General features: G+C 34.0%; 1 protein-coding gene across 1 annotated transcript in view; it reads right to left on the reverse strand.

Annotated features, from left to right (window-relative positions):
* The window catches only part of EYS (eyes shut homolog), a 1734738-nt gene that overhangs the window by 1424640 nt on the left and 288173 nt on the right, over nucleotides 1–21925 (reverse strand). The window lies entirely within an intron of this gene.

Below are 21925 nucleotides of genomic sequence, written 5' to 3' on the forward strand. Positions count from 1 at the left end.
CTATTCCTTAAGCAACTAGAAAAATAAGAACAAACTAGGCCCAAAGTTAGCAGAAGGAAGGAAATAATAAAGATTAGAGCAGAAATAAATGAAATAGAGAACAGGAAAACAGTAGAAACTATTTTAAAAACTAGGAGATTTTTCCTTGAACAAGAAACAAAATTAATAAATTTTAGCTAGACCAACTGAGTTAAAAAGAGAAAGGTCCCAAATCAATAAAATTATAAATGAAACAGGGGACATTACAAATGATACCACAGAAATACAAAGAGTCATAAGAGTATACTATGAACAACAAAATGGAAAAAACATAAGTGAAATGAAAAACTCAGAGGATAAGCTCAAGAGCAGACTGAAAGGGATAGAGAAAACAATCAGTGAATTTGCAGACAGGAAAATAAAGATTGCCCAAACTGAAAAACAGGGAGAAAGTAGACTGAAAAAGAAAATAACTGAACCTCAGGGACCTGTGGAACTATAACCAAATATTTAACTTTTGCATTGTTGTAGTCACAGAGGAAAAAAGGAAGACAATGGGGTTAAAAAGTATTTGAAGAAAACTGGCAGAAAATTTTCCAAATTTAGCAAAAAAATTTAAATGGATTCATGAAACTGAATGAACACTAAAAAGGATAATTCCAAACAATTCCATACCAGGACGCATCATAAACTTAGTTAGTCATACTTTATAAAAGAAACACAAAGAATAGATATTGAAATCAATGAATAAAACAGCTTCTCTATGGGCGTAAAAATATTTACACAGCAGTAGATTTTTTTTATCAGAATAGTATAATGGAGCCAGAATGAAGTGGAGCAAAATCTTCAAGGGCTGAAAGAAAATAACTTTTAACCCCAAAACTTATGTCCAGCAAAATTATCTTTCAAGATTTAAGAGAAAATAAAGACATCATCTGGTGAAGGAAAACTAAGAATATTTGTCAATAGCAGATCTACTTTTTAAAATGCTGAACGAACTTCTTGAAACAGAAAGGAAATAATAAAAGAAATAGTCTTGGAATATGAAGAAGGAAGATCATAAAATGGAAACTGCAAATATATGGGTAAATTCAACTGACTTTCTTTCTCTTTAGTTTGCTAAATTATGTCTGAAGCAAATGGTACAACATTTTCTGATGTGACTCTTAATGTATATACAGGAAATGTTTAAGACAATTTGTTTATAAACAGGGGAGGCAAGTGATTTAAAGGAAGGTAAGTTTTCTACACTTCACTCAAGTTGGTAAAATACAGCAGTATATCTTATTAGTGATACAGTTGTTCTGCACTTGATTATGGAAAACTACACATATGTTAAATGGTAGAGAACTTCACACATACATTGTTCCAACATCAATTTCTTGATTTTGCTATAGTACTATCCTTGGATGTAACCGCTGGGGGAATTTGGGTGATGGGTGTACATATGACCTCTGTAACATATTTGCAACTTCTTGTTACTTTAAAATTATTGTAAAATAAAAGGCTTTAAAAAGGGTATTAGTTAGGGGGCTTGAACCTGGTTGAATTTTCTCCACATTGGAGGCCAAGCCTAAAATATGTTGAATATTTTAGAATGTTGTTAACTTTTATGGTAATTTTCTTGACTTCTTACACAAAACTATTGGGGCTAGAAGATAGTACCTAATTTTTTTAACTGTCAAAACACTTGAAGAATTAAACAAACACCTGTCAATCCTGAGCTCTGAATATGGCCAAAATATTCTTTATTTAGAGTGAAGCAAATAAAGACATTAAAATAAACTAATAGAATATTTTATCAGCAACCACTTTTGAAAAATACAGGACACTTTGCTACAAAAATAAACATACATCTTTCTAGCAAATCTACTCCTATGTATTTGTCCAAGGGGGATGGAATATATTCACAAAAAGACATGTATTAAATGTTCATGGTAATTTTTCATAACAGACAAAAACAGTGTAATGGTCTATTAATAGGAGAATAGATATATACTGTGATATCTTTATTCATTGGAATAGTATATGACAATAAAAATGAATAGCCTATTGATACATGCAGCAACATGTATGTTCCTAAGAAATATTATACTGATTGAAAGATCTTTTATGTAATAGATATAGTGTATTATTGCATTTATATGAAATTTTAGAGCAAATAAATCAAGTGGTGGAAAAGAACTTCAAAACAGTGGTCATCTCTGGGAGATAATTGAAGGGGTTCAAATGTATGGTTGGCCAAAAAGTTGGTTCGGTTTTTTCCCATAAGACAGCTCCAGAAGTATAGTTGTCTTTAACTTCATTTGAAACAATTTTGTTAGATTATATTGTGACAGCTGTCATATCCGCATGCATTTAAAAAACAAAAACAAAAACATCAAAATTGGTGAATTTTTGTGTAGTCATTTTCATATTGAAGATGAAAGAAAAAAAGCAACATTTTCAGCATATTATGCTTTATTATTTCAAGAAAGGTAGAAACGCAACTAAAACACAAAGAAGATTTTTGCAGTGTATGGAGAAGGTGTTGTGACTGATCGAATGTGTCAAAAGTGGTTTGTGAAGTTTCATGCTGGAGATTTCTCGCTGGATGATGATCCACAGTCGGGTAGACCAGTGGATCCAATCAAGACATTAGTTGAGAAAAATCAGCGTTATACCACGCGGGAGATAGCTGACATACTCAAAATATCCAAATCAAGCATTGAAAATCATTTGCACCAGCTTGGTTATGTTAATCACTTTGATGTTTGGGTTCTGCATAAGTCAAGTGAAAGAAACCTTCCTGACTGTATTTCTGCATGTGATTCTCTACTGAAACATAAGAAAAATGTTCATTTTTAAAACAAATTGTGACGGGCGATGAAAAGTAGATACTGTACAATAATGTGGAACAGAAAAGATCGTGGGGCAAGCGAAATGAACCACCACCAACCACACCAAAGGCCAGTCTCCATCCAAAGAAGGTGATGTTGTTTACATGGTGGGATTGGAAGGGAGTCCTCTATTATGAGCTCCTTCCGGACAACCAAAAGATTAATTCCAACAAGTACTGCTCCCAATTAGACCAACTGAAAGCAGCACTTGATGAAAAGCGCCCAGAATTACTCAACAGAAAATGCATAATCTTCCATCAGGATAATGCAAGACCACATGTTTCTTTGATGACCAGGCAAAAACTGTTACAGCTTGGCTGGGAAGTTCTGATTCATCCACCATATTCACCAGACATTGCAACTTCAGATTTCCATTTATTCCGGTCTTTACAAATTCTCTCAATGGAAAAATATTTCAATTCCCTAGAAGGCTGTAAAACGCACCTGGAACAGTTCTTTGCTCAAAAAGATAAAAAGTGTTGGGAAGATGGAATTATGAAGTTGTCTGAAAAATGGCAGAAGGTAGTGGAACAAAACAGTGAATATGTAGTTCAATAAAGTTCTTGGTGAAAACAAAAAATGTGTCTTTTATTTTTATTTAAAACCCGAAGGAACTTTTTGGTCAACCCATAAAATGGCCAGCGGAATTTTCTGGACATCTGTAATGTTCTATATATTTATAGAGTTTTGTGTTACACAGGCATATGCATTTATCATGATCCAATAGTAATCCACTTGATACAAAAACTAATAAAAATGATTTTATTTGCATGATAAAATAGTAATTTTTGTGGAATTAAAATGCATGGTTGAAATTTCTGTATAAAAATTTTTAGCACCAGGGAATTGAAATTAGATAACATGATGAAAATATTGGAGATCGAAGTGCTTTTTAAAGATTCCTTAATTTTCTTATGTTACTGTTTTGTCATCCTCTAAGACAGTTTCTCCCCACATTGCCTCCCCTGCCATCTCCATTAGATAGTTCTCCTCTGGGTTCCAAATGCATCCTGTGGGTGCATTTTCCACATTTCCTCCTTGTATATCTCTTACCACACATTATGAACTCCTCTAGGTCAGAGGAAGTGTGTCATTTATCATTTTCCTTATTGCTAGAGCATGGCACAAAATTTGCTCATAACAAGCAGTCAGTAAATGATCAGCAAAGCAATACACAGTTATCAAGGATTAAGTAGAACCTTCTTTACATCCTTTTAAAAGTATTGTACAGCAGTGAGTTCTTCAGCATTGGGTTAAAGTAGGGGTCACAACTTCAAATGCCCATAGTGCCCAGTTAATAAAAATGAGTGAAATGGGGTGAACCAAATAATTGGTGAATCTGTGTCAAATTGGCAAATTGTGTCCTGTCTAAAAGGAACCCTATGCCCCCCCTCCCCCATGCCTGCTAAATGTTGTTATCTAGAAACATGAACTGAACTTTCCAAAGCTCCAGAACATCCAGAGACCTTCAGATTTTTCTTACTACCAGTTCCAACTTTACATCTTATCTTAATATCTATATCATACATATTACAACCTTTATCTAGTTCTGGTCTGAGAGAAAACAGTTTGTGACTTCTGCTATGGAATTTCTTGGTCTCAAGGAAGTGGTGGTTAAAAACAACCATGTTAGAAAATACTGGTTTTGTGCATTTGGTAAGATAACCTAATTAGTGTAAGTGACAATTCAGGGATTAGATAATGCCTAAAGGGAAATTATACCATCAGTATCTCATGGCAAAGTATTCAAACTTGCATAAATGAAAATCTAACGATTAAGTGAGTAACACCTCCCAGGAAGGTTTGCACTACTGGTATTCCATAATACAGCTTGCTCTTTAGTATTCATCATTGCTTGGTCTTTCTTGCCAGATTTCCCAAATTTGTCTAATAGGAGTTATTCTCTGCAGGAAAGCATCTCTGATTTCATAACCGATGTCAGAAGAAATTAAGAAATTTATAACCAGAATAACTGGAACACACCTATTCCATAAAGGAAGATACAACTGAATTCCCGTGCTACTAAGTTTAAATGTTTTTGTTTCTATTTGGTTACTCTTTTCCATTAAGTATAATTTGATTCACATCTGTTTTCCATATTTCTTTCTCTTTATATCCTAGAATATCATAATAATTTAATGATTTGGAATTCAATTTAAAGTTTTCCCTGACTTCCCAAATTAACCCTATAAGTTGATAGGGGAAAAGTTTTGACTGTTTTAACTATATCTGTTCCCTTATTTTAGGACTTCTAAAAAGCAGTTAAGCCCCTATTTTGTCGAGTTCAGCACATAAAACAAGTAACCATTTGAAAAATAAATACTTTCTGAACTTTATTTAAAAGATAGAGCTCTTTAGTCCATGTTTGGACTATTAATAAGAAAAGCACGTGTGTGCGTCCAAAGTGCAAAATCCTCTTATCCTTGGAAAATAAAGCCATTGACATAAAAAACAAAAGGACAAAAATAAAGTTACTCCACTGAAAATTAATTTCTTACATTTAGAAATAAATAATATTTAGAGTATCACAAGGGAAAATGAGAGATACGCGATAACATGATATGAATAAGTCATGGAAATATGCTGGTCATTTTTTCTCATATTTTCCAAAGATAATAGTAAATACTAATTGAGTGTTTTTTATGCACTGGGCACAATGCTAAATGCTTTTTATACATTTTCCCAATGAGTACTTGCTATGAGACTATCAGATAGTGTAAGTTCTTGAATTATTACCTTATTTTTCTAGTAATTTGTACATCAATTATGATATTTTGCTAGGAAATCATCTATTTCTTTAAGTTATCAAATTTGTTCTAAGCAGTGTTCTTTTTATCTCCTGTTTCTATGTGCCAGTCTATCTTCATATTCCTATGCTGATCAAATTTTACATTTTTTCCTTTTTAAAATCAGATTCCCAAGGGATTTGTCTATCTGATAGGTCTTTTAAAGAAAAGGGTTCTGAAAATATTTACCCTTTCTATTATTTGAGGGGTTCTATTTATTAACTTAAATTTTGTTTTTATTAATTCTCTGTAATGACTTTTTCTTTTAATTTCTCAGCGTAAGTTTGGAGATTTTTTTCCTTTGTGCTCTAAAATGGTATCATCGTTTAATTTTTCAACGTAAGTTTGGAGATGTGTTTTCTCTGTGTTCTAAAATGGTGTCATCATTTAAGAGGTTCATGTGAGAACCTCTTTCACTGTGTTCCATAAGTGTTAGTATGAGGTATTCTACCTTTTTTTGTTTCCTAGATGTTTCTTATTTTCTTACTGATTTCCTCTTAGTTCCAAAGTTTTCCTAGCAGTGCGTTTCTTAGTTTACAAACTGTAGTTAAATTTTCCATGAAAACAGGTATGTATCTCTCTACACAACATGTTTGATAAATGCCTACATAAGAAAAAAAATGTTTATCACTTGTCTTCATACTTTTCACACCTACTGTTGTGTCCTCCAAAATTATATGTTGAAACCCTAACTGCCAGCTACGCCAGAATGCTACTGTATTTGGCAGTAGGGCCTTTAAAGAGGTAATTAAGTTAAAAGGAGGCTATTGGGACAGACCCTAATCCATTTTGTCTGGAGTCCTTGTAAGAAAAGGATATTAGGACATACACAGAGAGAAAAGAGAGGAGGCCTGTATGCACAGAGGGAGGGACCATGTGATGAGGCAGCAAGAGAGGGACCATCTGTAAGCCAAGGGGAGAGGTCTCAGAGGAAACCAACTTGCTGGTAACCTGATCTTGGACTTCCAGCCTCCAGAACTGTGAGAACTTAAACTGCGTAGTTGTTTAAGCTACCCAGCCGACAGGGTTTTCTTATGGCAGCCTGAGTAGAATAATACATCTAGTAAAATGAATAGTATACTTACTTAAGTCCTTTTGAATATTTTTACCTTTGCTTTAATGATTCAACTATAAAATAAGATATCTAAATATTATAATAGTAGTTACATAATATTAAAGAATAAATAAATTGTCTTTATGAAATTGTTAATGCTATTCATTAAACTACTGATAAATATCTTACTGTGATTTTAGATTTCATGTAACAGACACTTTGCTGCTGCTTTAGCAATTATTAAGCAACAATCTACTTTATGTGACCATTCACAAGGAAGGTTGTAGTTTACACTAACAACTTTATTGAGAAAGATTATTCTCCTCTTTACCATTCTGGAGACATACTAACCATTTTACTCCATGTTTCCAAAAGACATTTAGATGTAGTTACATTTTTTCCCATCATGTTCATGGTAGAGTATTTTGGAAGGAAGTTTGAAGAATTGATCACATTATAATTTGGAAGAAAATGAAATTCCTCTTTTCAAATTTGTATACAGCATATTTATAATGTTCTGAGTCTACTAGCTTATTTAAGCATTGTGAAAAATATTGCCATGTTTTAGGCAATAAACTATATAAACTATGGCAAGATTTTAGGTCAGTATGTTAGTATAAGAATTTAAGATTTTTTTCCAGTTTATACTATTAATCTAACAAAGACAGGAAGAGTCTTTAAATATTAAACATTTTTCTAAAGTCTCTGGATTATATATTTTAGTGTAATGACTTGTTCATATTGACAAATCTTATACCATGAAGAACAACTATAAAGCAAACTACATATACTTCCTCTTTGTGTTGCTTGCATAGTCTCTTTTTGATATCCATTGAAAGCCAACACTTTAAAAGTTAATTTTTAATCAGTGAATTTCCTCAAAAGAGGGATCTGTGGTTAATGTCAGTATTCCAAGACATGTGCCTTTTTTAGGTTACTTTCTATCTACCTAAGTCTTTTGGGGTGGAGTTCAAGGAAAAAAATCAGAAGACAATGAAAGCAAATTACTAGTATAGCCTATTCAGTATTGACAGTACACAATTAGTAGTTAATCCATGAGCTGTGATAAGTAGGAAATATATTTTTTAAATTAATTAATTAATTAATTTAATTTTGGCTATGTTGGGTCTTCGTCTCTGTGCGAGGGCTTTCTCTAGTTGTGGCAAGCGGGGGCCACTCTTCATCGCGGTGCGCGGGCCTCTCACTATCGTGGCCTCTCTTGTTGCGGAGCACAGGTTCCAGACGCGCAGGCTCAGTAGTTGTGGCTCACGGGCCTAGTTGCTCCGCGGCATGTGGAATCTTCCCAGACCAGGGCTCGAACCCATGTCCCCGGCATTGGCAGGCAGATTCTCAACCACTGTGCCACCAGGGAAGCCCAGTAGGAAATATTGACTGTAACAATTTATCTATCATTCTGCCCAGTGGGAAGACACTTTCAGATAAGACCTTATATAGGAAATTTCTCTGCTTAACCAAACATGCCAAATATAACACATGCAGTAAAGGATACAATTAGTAGAACACGAATCATCACAAAATAGAGTACTCAGAGTATCTCATATTGCTTCATCATTAAATAAAGAAAAGCATTCTTTTGGTAGCCAATTGTATGCCTTACCATAACATATAAGGACTAAATTTCCTTGGGAGTAAAATTATAACAACTCATTTTCACACCTTTGTGAACAAGGTTAACAAAAGTATGCTCAAAATAACTCTTGTGGTAGGTAGAATTCTAAAATGGCTCTAAGATATCCATCTCCAAGCATTCACACCCTGTATAATACCTTCCATTATTATGAGAGAGCCAAGAGGACCTATAACTATGTAGAATACCACATTATTAGGTTATATATGGCAATGAGGAAATAATTTTGAAGATATAAGTAAGGTCCGTAATCATTTGACTTTGAGTTAAGGACATACCCTGGATGGACATGTCAATATCAGAAGAGATTTTTCTGCTGGCCTTGAGGAAGTTAGCCTCCATGTTGTGGGAAGCACTGTGGAGGAGGTCATGTGGTTAGGAAAGCAGGCTCTCAGAGCTGAGAGTAGTTTCTACATGACAGCCAGCAAGATAATGGGGACTTTAGTCCTACAATCATAAGAAAGGGAATTCTTCAAAGAGTACCTTGAGTCTCAGATGAGATTGTACCCCCAGCTCACACCCTGTTAGTGCAGTTTGTAGGACCCTGAAGAGAGAGCCTAGCTAACCTATGTTTGGACTCCTGAGTCACAGAAACTGTGACATAGTAAGTTTGTGTGGTTTCAAGCTGCTAACATTGTGACAATTTGTTACACAAGAATAGAAAATTAATATAACTTCTATGGTATATTCTGTATAATTCTTATTATATAGTGTGGGTTCAGTCATTTATAACTTTTTTTTTTTTTTTTTGCTTTAGCTGGAAGTAACATAAAACTCATTGCTAACTGACATAAATAGTAAAGAAATAAATCACCTCACGAAAATGAAATTACAAAGTTAGGTTAGTTCAGGGTTTAAGGATCTTGTAGTTCAACAATGTCATCAGTATTAATTTTCTTTCTAACTCTATACTCTGCAAATTTCCCCTCGCTTGTCATTGACCAGATAGACCTTCAGTTTCCATTGAACCAGTAGGTATTTAGTAATTGTCTGCAATATACAGGGCAATAAAGGAGGCAGGACACAGCTGCTAGCATCTTTTGTCACCCTGGAGAAGCTAATGTGCTAGACAACAGCTGAGCTGGAAAATCTAAGCAAGGCAGGATAATGAACCAGCAGATTGAAGTTAATAGGTGAATAATAATTTGACTTTGAAGTATCCATATACCAATTACATAAAATGGGAATATCTGGACTGGTAACAGTTTATGTGAAAAAAAATAATAGAAAGTTTTGGTTGACAAAAATACAATATGAAATGAAATGCAGCATAGCTGCTTAAAAGCATATATAATATTAGTCTATATTAATAAAAAAGAAAGTGATAGTGTCAACTGATTTTTTTTTGCTCCAGATCTCATGCAGAATGAATATGGTGTCTACTTACAAGTGTACATGGAATTGTGAAAATCTAGATGGAATTCCAGGGAGGCCAGTCAAATTGAATAGAAGTCTAGAAATAGTGTTACATGACAAAAGACTAAGAATTCTAAGGAAGTTATACATGAAAATGAGAACATGTAAAGGAATGCTTATTAACCATTAGTGTTTTCTCAAGTAGACAATCTGCCAAGAAAAAATTATGTGTTCCATATCACAAGAAAAAATATTTAAGAAAATTCTGAATGACCATTTATCCAGTATATCACACAAATTATCCTTTCTTTAGGGAGAGGAAATAGGAGGAGTACCACTATAAGTTTTCTCTAACTTAAATGGCTATATAATTCTCCAACCTTTCCTGAAAAAAACTGAAATTCCTTAGTAAATGTATTTTTAAAGATCTAAAGACAAAATTCATAATTTGTCAGTCGAAATTTATTTTACTTTTTCATATGTATCATTCGTTAACAGGTAACATTAGCCTGAAAAATGAAACAAAAGAAAGCAAAGCAAACAAAACATAAACTATGCTTAAAATTTTTAAGGTCCTTTCTTATCATCTTATATCTTTGATGCCCATATGCTTCTTTTTTTCTATATTTAATTCTCTCCCAAGAATTACATTAATATTACCAAGTACAATATAGTTCAAAAATGGAACTACAAATAATTATCAGCATTACCTCACTGAAAAATTAGGGTCAAGGTTATTAACTTTATAAATGTAGAAGTGGAATCATTTTGAAAACTATTTTCAAACCACCTATTGTACTATCCAATCAATTTACATATCCATACTAAGTGACACTGTAAAGTTGAAGACTTTCTCTGTGGGTTCTCCAGGTTGAATGTTATTATTACTTCATGTTTGCTGTTTTATCCATGTTAGAGATAATTGTGGGAATCATTCATAAGCAATTCTAAAGCAAACCATTGGCCAATCAGTCAACTGGTAGAACTAATATTTAATGTAGTACCCGACAATTCTGAGAGGTTATAAAGACCTGTGATTTGCCTGGGTTAATAATATTCATACACAAGCAATTTTTTTTTTTTTTTTGCTTTTGTTTTTGCTGTAACTGATTTATAATGTCTGTGGTGGGTAAACTCTAAGGTGGTCTTTATGGTCCCTGCCTCCTGGTGTTCACAACCTTGTATGATCCCTTTTACCTTGAGTATGGACAGGACCTGTCACTGGCTCTGAACCAGTGATAAGGCAAAGATGAGAAGATGCAAGTGATTATATATATTATGTATGTTATGATACCATGTAAGGTTTTAACAGTCTTCTTGTTATATGACTCTTGTCTGCTGGCTTTGGAGAAGCAAGCTGCCATGTGAACCACTGTATGGAGAGGGCCATGAACAGGTACAGCCAGCAAAGAATTGATGCCCCTAGTTGAGCAGCCTGTAAGGAACTGAATGTTACCAACCACCTAAGGGAGGTTGGACGCAGATCCTTCCTGAATTGAGCCTCGAAGCAGCTCACAGACCAATCAACATCTTGATCCAGTGAGACCCTAAACTGAGGACTCATTTGAGCTGTACCTGGATGTTTTACCCACAGAAATTGTGAGACAATGAATATGTGTCGTTTTAAACCACTAAATATGTGGTAACATCATTATGTACCAATACATAACAAATACAGTGTCTATCTTCAAATATTATATAAGGTTGTTTGCTAAGTATTTTATCTGAGCACTTGTTTTTAACTCTATCTGCACTGGTGCCCAGGAAGATGGTTAATTTTCTATCTTACTTTGGTCTGCTTGATGCTGCCATGTTTTTACTAACAGTATTGATTTGATTTCTTATAGCAGCCTTCTGCATTCAATTGTTAAACGCAGTGTGAAATGACGAGGGTGATTATCAGTGACGTTTCTGTTTAAAATCCAATAAACAAATTGAGAAGAACACCTCTGGGTAATTTTTTAAGCACAGTGTATTCATACAAAAAAAACTCTTTAGAGTGTTAATTACATGACCTGCTGTACCCTCTGGCTTTTAAATATCACTGTTAAATAGATGAAACTATTATGGTCTTTTCTTCACCCCACAAGTGACCTTTTACATCTTTAAAAGACACATTATTATCATCTGATGTCATTCAGAGTATTTCCATTTATTTTGTATTTAGCCCATCAGAATGATTGCCTAAAGATATATCTTGCCTCAATATTAGCTGCACTTTGTGCCACTGAGCTGGTGTCCATCACAGATTGCTTTAAGATGCACCTATTCATTTGTATGTCTTAATTGCTTAACTGTATATAAGTTCATGGAAAATGGGGTTTAAGCCCTGTATTTCTTTCAAACCTCATAGTTAGTGCCAGCAACTGTAAAGATATACCTAAATAGATGTTTTTCTTGTATGATCACATGATTAATCATTTAATAATGTATTATCTTCAGAAATCCTAAAGCATTTTCATTTTTAAAAAGAAAATAGAAAACCATGTAATGGAAGGTAAAAGGGAAGAAAAATGTTTTTAAATGATTGACAAATGTAGGGAATAAAAAAGAAAAATATGCAAAGGAAAGGAGGCAGGAAGGAATAAAGGAAGGAATGGAGGGAAGGAAAGAAGAGAGAAGTAATGATAGAAGGAAAAATAGAAAGAAAGGAAAGAAAATGTGTCTTAATAGTTTTATCTTCTACATTGGAATGACTGGTTTATTATAGCTAATTCCAAAGTAGATCATCTCTGAAGAAATGTTTTTACTGAATAACTACAATGACATTATATATAGATCAGTTTTATAATGATAAGTTTAATAAATTTAAAAATCATATTATAGCCTCTGTTATTGGGTAATTATTAACATATCTCTTCTAAATTATAGTAGTATATGAGCAAAGGAGGAGTGAGGAGAGTAGGAGGATTTTTAATACTCGGAATAATTTTTGAATAGTCCCTTGACTAAGTACTGTTTAATTATACCCATTAAGCATTCCCACTGCTTGATAACTAGAGCAGAGTATTTTATCCAACTGAAATGTTAAAAAATGGACATCAGAGTCTGAAATTTGCATCATGGTATATAATTCTACTGATTAGTAAAATAGCAATTTTCAGGGTGATTTCTTTCCATATTTAAATGAAATAAACCCCTCAACCAAAATTATGGTTCACCAGGAATTAAAAAGGTCACATTAGTCAAAAAATAAAATATTATTTTGTTATATCATTTCAAGACAGGAATAATGAAGGTGCTATGAGTAATTGATATCTGGGTTTAGAAATCAAAATAAGTGCACATATTACATCTTGAAACATGGACAATACAGCACAGGTGTGCTGGATTTTCTAAGTACATAAGGTGTTAAACATAACACCAGTGATATAAGTAACACCTTATATGGTCTGAGGAATTCAAAATCATGTCACCTCTTTAGAATTGTAGAAAGGTACTATGTCTTTGCAGGGAAAAGTTCATTTTATTTCAGTCCACATTCTCTCAGTGTTTCCACTGACAGTTCACTATTACCTGTGCTTTATCTAGATTAAGCCTTAACATAACTCTTTCATCAAAGCTACTATCCTGACATGTAAGTGACTGATTCTAATGGAACTGATCAAAAGAAGACAATGGAATGGCTGTCCTACCACACCAACAGCTCTGTCACCCAACATGTACCATTAATTCCTCCAGAGCTTTCAAATTTGACATTGAACAGGTGGTTTCACCAGGTACAACCCTGAAGTGATTACCATTACTGAGCATGCCAAATGGATCAGTAGAATGTTGGCCTGAATTCTTTCTTTCCAACTGGGGAGTTTGAGATTAAATGGGTATTAGAAACACTTACTGAAATTCATGGATTAATTTTTTGGCTAGCTTTGTAGGCACTGTCTTATATGTCATTAACTCTACAAAATGATTATTTTGTAAGTTAATTGATTTTCTTTGTTCATTTAAACATTTTTTACAAGCATTGTCTTCAGATATTTCAGTGACAAGATTCAATGAAGACCATTTATTCAGTTATTCATTCAACAGGGAGTTATTTGTCAACTATGTGACAGGCACTGCATTGTAGATAAAACTGAAGCATGAAAAAAAAATTCTGTCTAGAGGCTTATGTAGTAGGAGAGATTGATAAGTAAACAAATAGGTAAAATGAAGTGTGATACATCTTCAATAAAGAGTGAGCTTAACTCTGCTTGGCAAGTTCAAAGAAGGTAATAACTAAGCCAAGTTTTGAATATCACCAGGAAGGCTACTGAGTAGAGAAGACTTTTGGGCAAAGGGCTGCTCTAAAGCATTAAGACTTGGGGACTACACTTCACTGTGGGGACTGCAAGAGTTTGGTAATGTTAAAGCTTTTCTTTAATGAATATGAATACAACAAGAAATGACACTAGAAAGTTTCCAGATCATGAAGATTTCTTGTATGAAATGTCTAGGTATTTCATAGGCAGTAAAAAGACATTTAAACATTTTCAGCAAGAGAGTAACATGGAAGGGTTGGGTGTTAGAAAAATCAACTGAGCTTTAGTCTGATGATTTTTAGTTATTCTAAGTTTTACCTTCTTTTCGAACTAAGCCAGTGGCAGAGAAAATGGTGTGGGGAGGAAGAGAGAGGTTAGAGATAGTAAAGAGACATAATTAACAGGGCTTAATGCCTAATTAGATTTAGTTGTGGAAGAGGAAGAAGAGTTTTAATGATAATAATAATAGTAATAATAATTATAATAAGAGTAATAATTATAATAATAGGACTGCTCCAGAAGCTAATCTTTCCTTTTGATTATATTGTATTCCAGAACAATTAAATTGTCAAAGATTAGAGAGACTTTCTCATTCAGTTCTTACCCACTATTTCTTGGGATTGGTTCAGTTGTCTAAATTTTGTCTCATTTAACTATACCTCACATTCTCATAATACTAGATCTCCGCCCCTAATGCATGACTGTAAGTCATATATTCTCTCATATACTCCTGTTCCCATATTTTTTGGATTTCCTCTTTCCAGTTTCAACCTCCTTCTGCTGCCTTCACTCCCAAAGTTTTCCACTTTGCTCTCACAAAATTTCATTCCACAGTTAACAAACTTAACTGTATCATCATTGCTGAATATTTCTTCAGCTGAATTTTCACTCTTTAAGAACCCATTGATTAATCTGTAGACCCCTAACTTGATATGATAGCTGCATAAAGCAAAATAGACAAAAGTTTGGAAGCAAAACATGTTTCTCTGGCTCAGTCAGAAGCTCTTGCCTTGGGCTTCCCTGGTGGCGCAGTGGTTGAAAATCTGCCTGCCAATGCCGGGGACATGAGTTCGAGCCCTGGTCTGGGAAGATCCCACATGCCGCGGAGCAACTAGGCCCGTGAGCCACAATTACCGAGCCTGCGCGTCTGGAGCCTGTGCTCCGCAACAAGAGAGGCTGCGATAATGAGAGGCCCGCGCACCGCGATGAAGAGTGGCCCCACTTGCCGCAACTAGAGAAAGCCCTCGCACAGAAATGAAGACCCAACACAGCCATAAATAAATAAATAAATAAACCCAAAGTTTAAAAAAAAAAAAAAAGGAATTACCTAAAAAAAAAAAAAAGAAGCTCTTGCCTTTACTATGTCTTCTTAGCTCCACTGAACATTTGAGAAATGTGCCAATAGATGCCAAAGATTTATTTCAAAAATTATTTAATTAATAATAAATCTAAATATTGAAAAATTCTTCATCAGTCATATTTTATAATATGAAAGAAATGTAGATCTTATGTGACAACCAAGACTCAGCTGCCATGTCTTGGCTCACTGATGTTTTTGTCCTTTGTATAAGAATGCAGATTGATTTTCATAACAAAATGTCAACATTTGTAGGTGACTTTCTTTTTAAAAAATAGTTAACTAATATTGTCTTAATTCAATTCAAATATGCTCTATTTGGTGGAACAGAAAAATGATGGGGTTTAAAAATTTCTGGAAAGTTGTTCACAACCTGGATATTTCCAGAGGAGTGTGCTGTGATTTGAAAAAAAATGCGTCTCAAATTTTTATTCCAGTTAAAATAATAAGACTGTATGCTATACTACAATTTCTATTTACATTTCTAATTTTATTTCCACAAAAAAGAAGTATTATAAAGATAATACAATGCTCTCTTTCTACCTTTATGAATTTGCATCATGGAATCATTTCTAATTTAGAAGCAATATTTTATTCCAACACTGAAAGGTCTATAAAGCACTTTTTATTGCTGTAATAACCCTTAACTTGATATCTACTTCTTTAACAGAATTTTAAGGGCACAGTACAGTAACTTTAACTGTAGGCACAACGTTGTACAGCTCTCTAGAACTTACTCATCTTTCATAACTGAAACTTTATACCTGTTGAACAGCAACTTCTCCATTCCCCCTCCCTACAGCCCTTGACAACCACCATTCTACTCTTTGTTTCTATGAGTTTGACTAATTTAGATACCTCATATAAGTGGAGTCATGAAGTATTTGTCCTTCTGTGACTAGCTTATTTCACTTTGTAGTGTATTCCAGAGAACTGATGCTGCAGAAATAATTTTTTAGAAACCATCATAAGAGATTATTAGGAGTAATTATAAGCCAACAATTTAGATAACCTAGGAGAAATGTATGCATTCTTGGAAATACACAACTTATGAAGACTGACTCATGAAGAAATAGAAAATCTGAGCAGACCAAAAGTGAGTAAGGAGATTGAATCAGTAATTAATACTTCATAATAAAGTAAAGTTCAGGACCAGATAGCTTGTATCAAACTTTTTAAGAAGAATTAATGCCAATCCTCCTCAACTGCTTCCAGAAAATAGAAGAGAAGAAAACACTTCCAAACTCATTTTATGAAGCCAGTATTACCCTGAAACCAAAGCCAGAAAAAGACACTACAAGAAAAGAAAAACTACAGGCCAATATTTGTAATGAACATAGATGCAAAAATCCAAAATGAAACTGTATTCTACAGCACATTAGGAGAATCATACACAACGATCAAACGAGATTCATCCTTAGGATACAAGAATGGTTCAACATACATAAATCAATCTGTTAATACATCACTTTAGCAGAATGGAGGGTAAAAAAATCACATGATCATGTCAGTAGATGCAAAGAAAACATCTGACAAAATTCAACATGAATTCATGATAAAGACTCTTGACAAACTAGATGTAGAAGGAGCTCACCTATTGAGCATTCTGAATCCCAACCACCAACCTTGCAACCAGGAAAATTTTAAATGTCCTGGGGAGAGTTATTGTTGTTGTTAATATTTGTTATTATTTTCATTTATATTTTAAAGAGTTGGGAGATCTCACTGAATATTCCTGGAAAACTTGAGTTCTCTTTAGCTCTCTATTTTGGGCTCCCCCCTTCATATTGGAAATCCTCCTCACATGCCACATGACCCTTGCCTCTTTCTTCAATTGAATTATAAGGGACTAAAAAGTCTTTTGAAAGAACTCTGTGAGTGGGAAAAATTTATTAATTGTTGAGCTTTATTACAGCTAGCTAGAATAGCCAAACTTCTTTTTATACGAGGACCTCTACTATCTAAATCTGTCAACCTTTTTATTCTGAACTTTTCCAGTTTCTTTAGGTAAGGGTTATCTAATGCCTTGACAGGGTATTCTGGATATGGATACATGAAGAGAGTTCTAGGTATGTCATATTACTTAATGCCCCTGTTTCAGCTCCTTTGTGTTTGCATTCAAATTGCAGATGACATGATCTTACATATCAAAAACCCTACAGACTTCACAGCCAACAACAAAAACAACAAACTGTTAAAACGAATAAACAAATTCAACAAAGTTGCAGGATATAAAATCAACATATACAAATCAGCTGTGTTTCTATATACTAACAAGGAATTATCCAAAAGGAAATTAAGAAAAAAATTCTATTTACAATAGCAACAAAAGAATAAAATTCTCAGAATAAACTTCAGCAAGGAGTTAAGTGACTTGTACACTGAAACTATAAAATGCTGATGAAATAAAGGCACACACAAATCAATGGAAAAACGTCTTTGTTCATGGATTGGAAGAATTAATATGGTTTAAATGTCCATATTACCCTAAGTGATCTACAGATTCAATGCAATCCCTATCAAAATCACAATGGAATTGTTACAGAAATAGAAAACAATACAAAAATAGAAGTGAAGAAAACATAGAAGAAATAGAAGACAAGAGAAGAAATTCCTAACATTCATGTGTAAGCATAAAATACACCAAATAACCAAAGCAATTTTGAGAAAAAAGAACAAAGCTGGAGGCAGCATACTTCTTGATTCCAAAATATATCACAAAGCTATAGCTATTAAAATGGTATGGTCCTGGCATAACAATAGACATATCGACCAATGGAACCGAACAGAGAGCTCAGAAATGTTTACTATTATATACTCAACTGATTTTTGACAGGGCGGTAAGAATACAACATGGGGAAAGGATAGTTTCTTCAACAGATAGTGTTGAGAAAACTTTATATCCACATGCAAAAGAACGAAATCAGATCCCTATCTCCTAACAGACACAAAAATCAATTCAAAATTTATTAATGATTTAAATGTAAGACCAAAAACTATAAAAATTCTCAAAAAAAACTTTAAGAGGAAACTTCTTGATATTGGTCTTGACATTGGTTTCTTGAATTTGACACCAAAAGCACAGGCAACAATATCAAAAATAGACAAGTTGGATTACATCAAACTAAAAAGCTCTGTGCAGCAAAGGAAACAATCAACAAAGCAAACAGGCAACCAACAGTTTGAGAGGAAATATTTGTAAACCATATATAAGACAAGGGACCGATATCCAAAATATGTAAGTATTGCCTACCAATGAATATAAAAAAATCCAATTAAAAATGAGCAAGGGAATTGAATAGACGTTACTCCAAAAAAGCCATTCAAATGGCCAGCAGACATAAAAAAGGTGCTCAATGTCACTAATTATCAGGGAAATGCAGATCAAAACCACAGTGAGTTATCACCTCACAGTTGTTATGGTAGTTATTTATTTGAAAAAAAAAAGGGGGGGATAACAAGACTTGGCGAGCATGTGGAGAAATTGAAAACCTTATATACTGTTTGTGCGAATGTAGTATGGTGCAGCCACTGTAGAAAACAGTATAGAGTTTCCACCAAAAATTAAAAATAGAACTACCAGAGCAATTCCACTCTTTGGTATATAGCCAAGAGAATTGAAATCAGGGTCTCAAAGATTATCTGCACCCCTCTGTTAATTGCAGCATTATTCATAATATCCACGATATGAAAACAACTCAAACATCAATCTACAGATGAATAGATAAAGAAAATATGGCATATACATACAATGGAATATTATCAGCCCTACAAAAGAAGGAAATCCTGCCATTTGCCTAAACATGAATGAACCTAGAGGAGATTATGTTAACTGAGATAAGCTAGTCACAGAAGGACAAATACTATATGATATCACTTCTGTGAGGTTCTAAAATAGTTAACCTTGTAGTAAGAGAGAATGGAAGGGTGGTTTCCAGGGGCTGGGAGAAGGTGGAAATGTAAACTTTTTTCAATGTTTATAAAGTTTCAGTTAGCCTGAAAAACAAGTTCTAGAAATTTGCTGTACAACATAATGCCTCTAGTTAACATGACAATGTTGTGCACTGTAAAATATGTAAAGAAGATAAAGCTTATGTTAATTTTTCTTACATGAAAAAGAAAAAAATGCAAAAGAATGAAACGAAATTTTTGGATGTGATAGATGTTTAGTACCTTGGTTCTGGTGATAGTATCAGCAGTGCATGCATATGTCCAAACTCATCAAAATATATTTATTAAATATGTGGAATCCTTGTAAGTCAATTATATCACAACAAAGATTAAAAAAAATTCATTTTAAAAAACTAAAAAAAAAAAAAAAGGTTGTCATTTTGGCTAAATTCCTGTACCTCTAGTCTTTTCTGTGTGGGGAAGGGGCATCCTTCTGACTAAATCAACTCCAGTGGACCTTGAAATTAAAAAAAAATTAAACACATTTTCAAACCACCCCTTGTTTTCAGTACCCATAAGCACTATTTATTACCAAGCCTTTCTTGAATTTTTCTAGGGAAATCCAATTGCTTTTCATTGGTATCTGCTTTTGTAGGTCTTTTCTTGGCTTATGCTTTTGCAAGCTCTCTCTATTCTCTGCTTACTTGTGTTGTGGTTTGGTATTGCAGATACCTTAGTTTTGTCAAATACGGAATTGTATTTATTTTCCTTGCTTCTAATCTTTATAAGAGAAAGGATTTGCCTTATGTATTGAGGTGCTCCTATGTTGGGTTCATAAATATTTACAATTGTTATATCTTCCTGGATTGATCCCTTGATCATTATGTATTGCCTTCTTTGTCTCTTTTAATAGTCTTTATCTTAAAATCTATTTTGTCTGATATGAGAATTGCTACTCCAGCTTTCTTTTGATTTCCATTTGCATAGAATACCTTTTTTGCATCCCCTCACTTTCACTCTGTATGTGTCCCTAGATCTGAAGTGGGTCTCTTGTAGACAGAATATATATGGGTCTTGTTTTTGTATCCATTCAGCCAGTCTATGTCTTTTGGTTGGAGCATTTAATCCATTTACATTTAAGGTAGTTATCAATATGTATGTTCCTATTACCATTTTCTTAATTGTTTTGGGTTGTTATTGTAAGTCTTTTCCTTCTCTTGTGTTTCCTGCCTAGAGAAATTCCTTTAGCATTTGTTGTAAAGCTGGTTTGGTGGTGCTGAATTCTCTTAGTTTTGCTTGTCTGTAAAGGTTTTAATTTCGCTGTAGAAGCTGAATGACATACTTGCTGGGCAGAGTAATCTTGGTTGTAGGCTTTTCCCTTTCATCACTTTAAATATGTACTACCACTCCCTTCTGGCTTGCAGAGTTCCTGCTGAAAGATCAGCTGTTAACCTTATGGGGATTCCCTTGTATGTTAGTTGTTGTTTTTCCCTTGCTGCTTTTAATATTTTTTCCTTGTATTTAATTTTTGATAGTTTGATTAATATTTGTCTTGGCGTGTTTCTCCTTGGATTTATCCTGTATGGGACTCTTTGTGCTTCCTGGACTTGATGGACTATTTCCTTTCCCGTATTAGGGAAGTTTTCAACTATAATCTATTCAAATATTTGCTCAGTCCCTTTTTTCCCTCTTCTATTTCAGGGACACCTATAATTCAAATGTTGGTGTGTTTAATGTCCCAGAGGTCTCTGAGACTGTCCTCAATTCTTTTCATTCTTTTTTCATTATTCTGCTCTGTGGTAGGTATTTCCACTATTTTATCTTCCAGGTCACTTATCCATTCTTCTGCCTCAGTTATTCTGCTATTGATTCCTTTTAGAGAATTTTAAATTTCATTTATTGTGTTGTTCATCACTGTTTGTTTGCTCTTAGTTCTTCTAGGTCCTTGTTGAACGTTTCTTGTATTTTCTCCATTCTATTTCCAAGATTTTGGATCATCTTTACTATCATTACTCTGAATTCTTTTTCAGGTAGACTGACTATTTCCTCTTCACTTGTTTGGTCTGGTGAGTTTTTACCTTGCTCCTTCATCTGCTGTGTATCTCTCTGTCTTCTCATTTTGCTTAACTTACTGTGTTTGGGTTCTCATTTCACAGGCTGCACATTGGTAGTTTCCGTTGTTTTTGGTATGTGCCCCCAGTGAGAAAGTTTGGTTGAGTGGGTTGTGTAGGCTTCCTGGTGGAGGGGACTAGTGCCTGTGTTGTGGTGGATGAGGCTGCATCTTGTCTTTCTGGTTGGCAGGACTGCATCCGGTGGTGTGTTTTGGGGTATCTGAGAACTTATTATTATTTTAGGCAGCCTCTCTGTTATTGGGTGGGGTGAAGAAATAACAATTGTAAATATTTATGCACCCAACATAGGAGCACCTCAATACATAAGGCAAATGCTAACAGCCATAAAAGGGGAAATCGACAGTAACACAATAATAGTAGGGGACTTTAACACCTCACTTTCACCAGTGGACAGATCATCCAAAATTAAAATAAATAAGGAAACATAAGACCTAAATGATACATTAAACAAGATGGACTTAATTGATATTTATAGGACATTCCATCAAAAAATAACAGAATACACCTTCTTCTCAAGAGCTCATGGAACATTCTCCACATTAGATCATATCCTGGGTCAGAAATCAAGCCTTGTTAAATTTAAGAATAATGAAATCGTTTCA

The sequence above is a fragment of the Eubalaena glacialis genome, chromosome 12 (genome assembly GCF_028564815.1).
Source record: "Eubalaena glacialis isolate mEubGla1 chromosome 12, mEubGla1.1.hap2.+ XY, whole genome shotgun sequence".
In the NCBI taxonomy this organism is placed as follows: Eukaryota; Metazoa; Chordata; class Mammalia; order Artiodactyla; family Balaenidae; genus Eubalaena; species Eubalaena glacialis.